General features: G+C 36.2%; 1 long non-coding RNA gene and 1 other non-coding gene across 37 annotated transcripts; both read left to right on the top strand.

The window, feature by feature from the left end:
• Nucleotides 1-244: 244 nt before the first annotated feature.
• Nucleotides 245-350, top strand: LOC118486138. Its single transcript, XR_004877995.1, has one exon. It is a non-coding gene; the product is annotated as a small nucleolar RNA R71 (small nucleolar RNA).
• A 2,582-nt stretch (nucleotides 351-2,932) lies between these two features.
• Nucleotides 2,933-7,610, top strand: LOC110898903. Of its 36 annotated transcripts, XR_004876790.1 has the most exons (9): nucleotides 2,953-3,700; nucleotides 3,796-3,865; nucleotides 4,045-4,163; nucleotides 4,456-4,525; nucleotides 4,623-4,753; nucleotides 5,050-5,138; nucleotides 5,336-5,458; nucleotides 6,015-6,423; nucleotides 6,885-7,330. It is a non-coding gene; the product is annotated as an uncharacterized LOC110898903 (long non-coding RNA). The 36 variants fall into 36 exon arrangements; XR_004876788.1 differs by having other exon boundaries at nucleotides 2,936-3,480; nucleotides 3,580-3,700; nucleotides 4,045-4,525; nucleotides 5,336-6,423; XR_002569735.2 differs by having other exon boundaries at nucleotides 2,937-3,126; nucleotides 3,443-3,480; nucleotides 3,580-3,865; nucleotides 4,045-4,525; nucleotides 5,336-6,423.
• The last annotated feature ends 491 nt before the right edge of the window (nucleotides 7,611-8,101 follow it).

Genomic DNA, 8,101 nt, shown 5'->3' with positions numbered 1-8,101 from the left:
AGAGAGGGCCTCGATTTGGGCTTGTAAAGAAGTGCTTTCATCAACCTTATGGGCGCCCGGGGCAATAGATTTATTGCCTCGGGGAGTGTGCCACTGAAAATTGTTTTGAGCAATTTCCTCGATTTGATTGTATATTTCATGTGGGCGGCGATTACCTAAAAGTCCACCGGAGCTAGAGTCAAGTGTTTGTCTCGTGTGTGGCAACAACCAATTATAGAAAATGGATACTTGTTGCCATATCGCAAGACAGTGATGGGACACTTTCGCAATAGCTCCTTGAACCTTTCCCAAGTTTCATATAAGGATTCCCCATCCTCTTGTGAATATGTATTAATTTCAGTCATTAATTTAGCCGTTTTAGCAGGAGGGAAATACTTATGTAGAAACTTTTGGGCTAGTTCATCCCAGGTGTTTACCGAACCAACTGGGAGGGCGTTGAGCCAAGCTTTCGCTCGGTCTTTTAGTGAAAATGGAAACATTCGAAGGCGGATGGCGTCATTTGATACTTCATTGATCCGAAAGGTATCACATATTTCTAAGAAATTAGTAATATGTAGATGGGGTCCTCATCCGCAAGCCCATGGAAGGTTGCGGAGTTTTGAAGCATTTGAATCAAATGTGGCCGAAGTTCGAAGTTGTTAGCTTAAACATTCGGTGCATTGATAGCGGCGCCGAGATTACCAACGGTGGGCCGTAGGTAATCCATAAGGGTACGTTGGTCCGCCATTGGAAGTGGGTCTCCCGAAACCTTCTCTTGGTTTTTAGCTTTAAGTCTTTTTCTGAGAAAGCGTTCGGGTTCTTCTAGAGGTTCTTTTATGTCTCTACTAGAACTGGAGCTCATACATTACGTAGAAGGCGTCCGGTGTGACAACTGGAAAAAAAAATATGGTACTTCTGTACAACTTAAACACTTGATTTAACGTTTAATTTCTCTCATTACGAATGTATTACTGCATGATTAGGTCGTATAAGGTCTAGCAATCATAGGGCATGGTTATATATGTCAAACAACAATGATGCAATCGCCACGTCGCGAGAAAACTAAAAACTATGTCCTAATATGTTGGCAAAATGCTGAAAACACTATTCACCTGAGCACACTATTCATGCCAGCTATTTCTGAAAACTGTCAGAAAGAGAACGAAGGGCACGGACGCACTTGGTAGATGGAATACAAATAAAAACCCCTAACTAGGGGCACCAAATGATAAAACATATAAACTTTCAATATATATATATATATATATATATTTTGAATGGTTAACGGTTCACTCCCCTTAAGAAATTCGCCTGCACTGCGGGTTCGAATCCCAGGCCCCCCCTAAGGTCCAGCCGCACTGGAATTACCCAATATTGGTACCAGAGTGGACTCGAACCTGCACCCCTCCAGAAGAAACCCCCAAGGAGGAAAACTCCTGACCTCCTCCCAACCACTTGGGCTGGGGATCATTGGCATATATATATATATATATATATTAGTCTCCGTTCTCCGCCAAACTGTAACAAAAATAAAATGTCCACGACACTAAAATCCAGCATTTTAGTGTTCGTAGGACTTGTAAATAATACTTTACATCATAAATAAGCTTGGGGATATCAATGGGATACCCGAAACATATACTCCCGGTGTCACGCCGCGACTTTCACACACTGTCCAAATTCGAGCCACTAGGCGAATAAATTATATTTCTACCATCCAATCTCCTAAACTAAAAGGCTAGCGAACTAGTTAGCGATATTTTGGCGTCATAAACGCCTTAAATAAACGACATAGCATCGATGGTAAAATAGAACCATCGCTCCCGGTATTATATAACGTCTTTTATATTTAACCCGAGATCGAACCGACGAACAAACTAGTGGTATTTGTACCATCCATAATCAATACCCACTAAACTAGTCAACTAATTAGACTTTATTTAAATCATAAACTACCACTAACTACCCTAATTAAACTATTTAGCATAATGGCTAAAATATCTAAAAATTAAATTAACCAATTTTGCATATGTTTTATATATTAAAAAAAATAAATATAAACCATACCCCCTAATTTCGGTCAACATGGGGCCCCACCCCATGACCTACTAACTTGAGTTTTTGGTGAATGAGTATGGTGTAAAAGACTTGTAAAGATCTTGAAGGATTGGAAGTATTATAACATCATGTCACCACACCTTCCCATCATTCATATCAACACAAAATTTGCAACCTAAATTTCCTTTTCCTTCTTCCCCATTCTCGGCCAAGACAAGCACCAAGAACACCCTCTTTTTTTCAATTCATAAACATCACTTTTCCACCAAAATTAAGCCTTTTTATAACCATCTAAGCATCAAGAGCACATGAAGCACACTTAGGGTTTTGATTGGAGCTTAATCTCTTCTAAATCATCATCTTAAGACACTTGCAAATTTGTAAGCCTTTTATTTGTCATTTTTAAGCGTATTATTATGTCTAGATTACTAAAGTACTTGTTGATCATCTTGAAATCAAAGAAAAATTTCACTTAAAACCCTAAACCAAAACTTAACATCTTACTAATCATGAAGTGTTATGTGTTTATTATGTGCTTTAGGGTTGTATGAGTTGTTTGATCTTGTTAATCTTGGTTAAAATAGGTTGTTTAGCTTAGGATTTAAGTTGATCATGTTGTATGGTTAGTGTAGTAAACTAGATTAGTGATGATCTTGATGGATTAGTCTTAGAAATGTGATTTAAACACTTAGAAGTTTAAATCAAGAAAGATCATCACCCTTAAATCCATGAGCTTTATATCTATTACTATTATAAAAAGGAGAAGTGACGTACACAAACGTAATTTTACATGCGTACAAACTTTACAACAATATGTACAAAAAAATAAAGCACGCTTAGAGGGGTTGAAATGGTACAATTACCAAAGTTTTAAGACACTAAAGGGGCATTCTTGGTATTGAAACTTTAGTGATGCTCTAGAATACATATATGACCGATCATTCTCTTCCAAAGCTATGAAACATTCTCTCTCTTTTCTCATCCAAACCTCCGGCTCCCACAGTATCCTGAATCAGGGTTAACATTTCCGGTCACGGTTAGGGCTCCAGCGATTGTTAGGGGTTTTGTGCAGATGAATCCCGCGACAAGGTACTTCCTGCGAATCGTTCATTTGATTAACGCTGTTGTGCAAAACCGAAGAACCTGCGAACTCTTCAGATTTCGTCTCATCCAGGTTTCTTTTGATATTCAATGATTGTTATTTTAATGATTCTAATTGGAATCTATAGGGTTACTTTTTTATAAGTTCAATGTTGTGGTGAGTGAGAGTGAGGCACGTTTTGGTGCACAAAGCATATGGTTATGCCAAGAACTCTTTTAGAACAGAAAACATTTTGAAAGTTTATATGTATGTATGTACTATGTGTATTTTTTTTTTTTTAACTTTAGATGGTTAGAGATGCAGGATTCCGAGAAGTGATAGCAGATGATCGAACAAAATAGGTTCTTTCATATAACCTCATTGATCATTTTATTCAAAAGTTTAAATATTATTGAAATAATATGCTAATTATACCTGCCACACTAATTATTTATAAAAAGTTGGACGATCAGTTTTTGTGGGCCTATTTGAATCTGTAAAAAAGGACACATTTTGACCCGTTACCCATATTGTCTCACTCATCATCGCTCAAAATCGAACATCTGAATGTCAATTTCAAAGGTACGGTTACTCAATTGTTTCATCACTTATGTTGATTTTGTTGTGTTTTTGTTTTTGTTTATGCTCCAACTAAACCCCTGTCAATGTAAACCCAGGCGGCACAGACTTTAGAGAATAGTCCAATGTTGATGATGGGTTGTTTCCAAGGCTAAACGACTCAATAAGGTATGTTTTTCTATTTGTATTACTGTTCTAGAATAATATTGTAGTTTGTATATCTAAAAGGATAAAACAGGGTGTTCTAAACATTTTTGTAGGTGAGGGGATTTGGGGATAACCATCTTTCCTTTGTTTTTATGTTATTTATTTATATTGATTATTATTATATGGCATATGATGATCAGAGTAGGCGTACCCTAATTCACTTTCAACCATTCAAACTTTAATTAATGCTGCGGTATCACGTAATGGTCGCAATGTAGCCTTGGTTATTCGCCTTCATTTTCATGATTGTTTCGTTCAGGTTATGATCTTTATTCCATTCCATTCCATTATGCTTTTTTTTGGTGAACTGTAAGGTTTTTTTCTAGGCTTCTAATCTAATCTATATTCGATTAGTGACATCGGTAATCATGTTTGTTTGGTTAATATCTGCCCATTGCGTAACAATGTCCGTTTGGTTGTTAGGGTTTAGATTTCTTTATATGATTCTGGTGTTTTGAAATCAGTTTGTTTTTCTTAAATTTACTTTGTTTTTTCTGTGAATCCAATACCAGATTGTGTAAATACGACTGAAATGTGTTGGGTGTGAAAAGTGTTGTCTGTAGGGAAACCGTACTCAAAATCTTGTTCTCTGCTGACGGTCAAAATGATCGAGATCAGCCTGTGAGTATCACATACCTACTGTTTGTATGAATTGAAGTCTCATTCTTTGTCCTACTTTATATCTATTTTTTTTTGTTTTACTGGATCACAACTGCAGTTGCAAAGGATTGAAGTAATATCATTGATGAATCTGCTCAATCGTCTCTCGGAATCACTTAAATCACTGATATGGCTTCATCTGATTTCATGAAATTCAGAGGGCTTCAAATGCGCTCATTGGGGCATGTGGTGAGTAGGCTTCCCCCTCCCTCCCTCCCTCCCTCTCTCAAACATGCACTTGAACAAAGAACTAAGAGGTGGTGTTATATATTCCCCTTTTTTCGCCTTATATAAAAAAAATTTCGTGATGTGCTTTTAAGCTATTTCTTCTTTTATTCATAGAGATTCAAAAATAGCCTGAATTGAACTATTCATAAATGGGGTTGAATATGTGACTTCTAATGGGAGAAGGGTTGGAAGAGAGTGACGAAAAGTTGGATTTTTTTCTATGTGATGACAACCAGGTTTTATTTATTGTTTAATAGAATATCAGTAGGCAACGAACCACCTACACAAGAGCTTGTGGCCAGGGATTTACATGACCATGTATGGACGTTTTGCCATATTTATTGTGGTATGTCGAACTTGTTTTTTTTTTTCGTTAGCAAAGTGCACCATCTATAGCATATGTAATAAAAAATATTTAGCAAATAGTGTAACTGAACTTAACAAAATATCAATCGACTGCTAAATCACCCTTTGGGTGCGATCTCTTGGTTATTTAAAGATGATGTTTTTGCTCAATGAAACAAATAGTTCTTCAACTTTCAGGGTAACCTAAGCATCACTTGCTCACAACTAGCCGGAGTCTCTTTGTTAATGGGAAGAGGCTTTTGCAGGAGACTCGGTCTTGTTAATTATACTCCTCTGCAGTCAAACGTGCTAGAACCGATGGTATGTTCACATGATAACCTTTTTTTCTTTTTCCAGCTACCCTTTTACCTGTACACCATTTAATTGATCTATCTTCTTATGAATTTACTTGAAAATTTGTGTTTGGCTACATGTCATTATGCGCTATCTGGTGCGTTGGTGTTTTAATACAATTAAAAGTGGTAATTTTGACTCCTTATCTTAGAAAGGTTTGATCTCTGCCTCAGGGCAGTTGGGTGTCATAATCTATTACACTTAATTCAACTGTAATGTTCACTTGGTTTTCTTGTGTGATTCAGTCTTATTTTGAGTGGTTGGCAAGACAATATTTAATTTCATGTTTGGTGTTTAGTTTTGAATTTATTTTTCTCTAATTTCAGGTCATATATATTCTGAAAGATATCCTTAGTTGATACTTGTAAAGCATTAATTATCTATATGAAAAGTTCTCAATACACATTTTCAAAGGCTCCAATACATCTACAGAAATGACATCTATTTTGGAGATTTAATTCCCTTGTTTTGTTAAAATTTTCTCTTATATTTTATATTATAATAATAGAGTATGGAATGATAGGTTTTGTTTTTGTTGGAGATATTTTATGGCTGGACATGTCCGAGCTGTGGGAATGTCAATTTTTCATTTAGGCCAAGTTGCAATATGCGTAACTGTACGCAACCTCGACCAGCTGATCATAATTCATTGTGAACTGTAGTAAGCTAGGTACATCTATTGATCAGATATGTTTGTTGTGATCTTCTAGCTAACTTTGATGAAGCTTGTTTATTATAATTGTCCAAGTAAGAAGTAAGTATTGATGTGGGTGTACCACCACCCTATGCAACATCTTATGATGGTCCATTATCTGGTCCTGGTGCTTCTGCTTATCATTACTACAACAACCGCCTTGCTGGAGGGACCGCCTATCGACCGCTGCAACTTTCCGCCACACCCCCTTATTCTGCTGGCCCCATCATTGGTAATGGTATGTCTTTTTTTTGTACAACAAGCATTGGTTTGTTTAATGGTAGACCAGGCAAACGGGTCGGGCCGGGTTGGGTCATGCGTCAAAACGGGTTCGGGTAAAAACGGATCAATTAAAAAAGGGGTTGTTTCGATTCTGGTCGAAACGGGTTTGGGTCGAAATGGGTTTGGGTCGGAACCTGTTTCGGGCCAGAACAGGTTTCGGGTCAGGTCGGGTCGGTTAAAAATGCTTTTTTTTAAAGAGTGTACATCATGGGGGCAGTTTTGTCGGGTTGAAACGGGTCCTGGTTGCTTTGGGTTGAGTACGGGTCAATACTTTTTTACACTCAATCCATGCTTATTGGCCGCGAATCTAAAATTCACAGGTGGTTATATAGATTTGCATACAGTTCTTAGGAACGTATAACTATAAATATGGGAGTGAGTTTTAATTATTGCCCAACTTTATGCTTTTTTCATTAGAACTGGATGCCACGAGGGAGAAAAATGGCATATATATACACCACATGATCGTTACCTGAGTGAAGAAGCTGCCAAGAAGGTTTTCCTCTATATTAATTTTTTTGATTTTCATATTAAGGTTGTATTATTTGACTCTACACGTAATAACTTAATTGTTTTTTGTTATGTCTGGATGACTGGACATTAGTTGGCTACTCTCAACTGTTACACCAAATTAGAACTTGCTGTGTTTTTGGATGTGTCTTTAGGTAGGATCCATCTGAAGTAATGCATAGCCACATTGTGATGGTCCTTGCAAACCTGATAAGACATATATCTCTATCTACATGCTAAAAGTATTGTTTATTTTTATTTGGAAGTTATAATTATTGGTTACGGATCTGGCCAACAGAAATATTTTTACCATGTTGCGGTTTCAACAAATAGAACGACAACATTACAAGTTCTAAATTGTCCAAATCGTCCTTCTCAACTGTTACGCCAAGTTTTAGATGCTACCTTACATGTATGTCCTTTCTACTCCCATCAAATTATATACGTATTCGCCATTTATTATGCTATTCTTTAATTCCTTTTGTTTATTTTGATGGTTTACATAGGCGGATTAAGATACCGATGAGATCTACAACTTATGTATAATTTTTTTGTTGTTTTTATGTTTGAATTATGTTCTCGCCCCGAGTTATCGACTCCGCAGCAACGCGCGGGTTCCCCACTAGTATATATATGTGTTTAAACTTGAAAGATTAAGGGTTTAATGAACTAAACATGGTGATTAAGAACTAATAAATGTGATTTTTACAAAAAAAAAAAAAAACAACAAGTGATTTAATAAATGGTTATGAAAACCACACTTAAAAAGTCTTGGATTTCAAGACATAAAAGTCTTGGATTTTTTTTAGAAAATTAATATATAAGTGCTCATGATTTAAGGAAATAAGTGGTAGAAATTGTTACTTAATATTGTAAATTATTGAGGTAAGTAGTGTAATGTTGATGGTAAATTGGAAATGATTTTAAACATGTTTTGAATACATGAGAAAAACGGCATAGTTTATGAAAACTATGGCGAAATTTTATAAAAATCTAATCGAGATTAAAAAGAAATTAATGGGGTGATTAGCATGGTTAATCATGATTAGTAACTTTAATTGCGATTAACGACCTTAATCGTGATTAGACGAACCCTAATGACAAAGGTTAAGTATTAACTATCC

Source organism: Helianthus annuus, chromosome 13, assembly GCF_002127325.2.
Source record: "Helianthus annuus cultivar XRQ/B chromosome 13, HanXRQr2.0-SUNRISE, whole genome shotgun sequence".
NCBI lineage: Eukaryota > Viridiplantae > Streptophyta > Magnoliopsida > Asterales > Asteraceae > Helianthus > Helianthus annuus.
The sequence above is the reverse complement of the archived record's forward strand: the minus strand, read 5'-3'. Positions and strand labels throughout refer to the sequence as shown.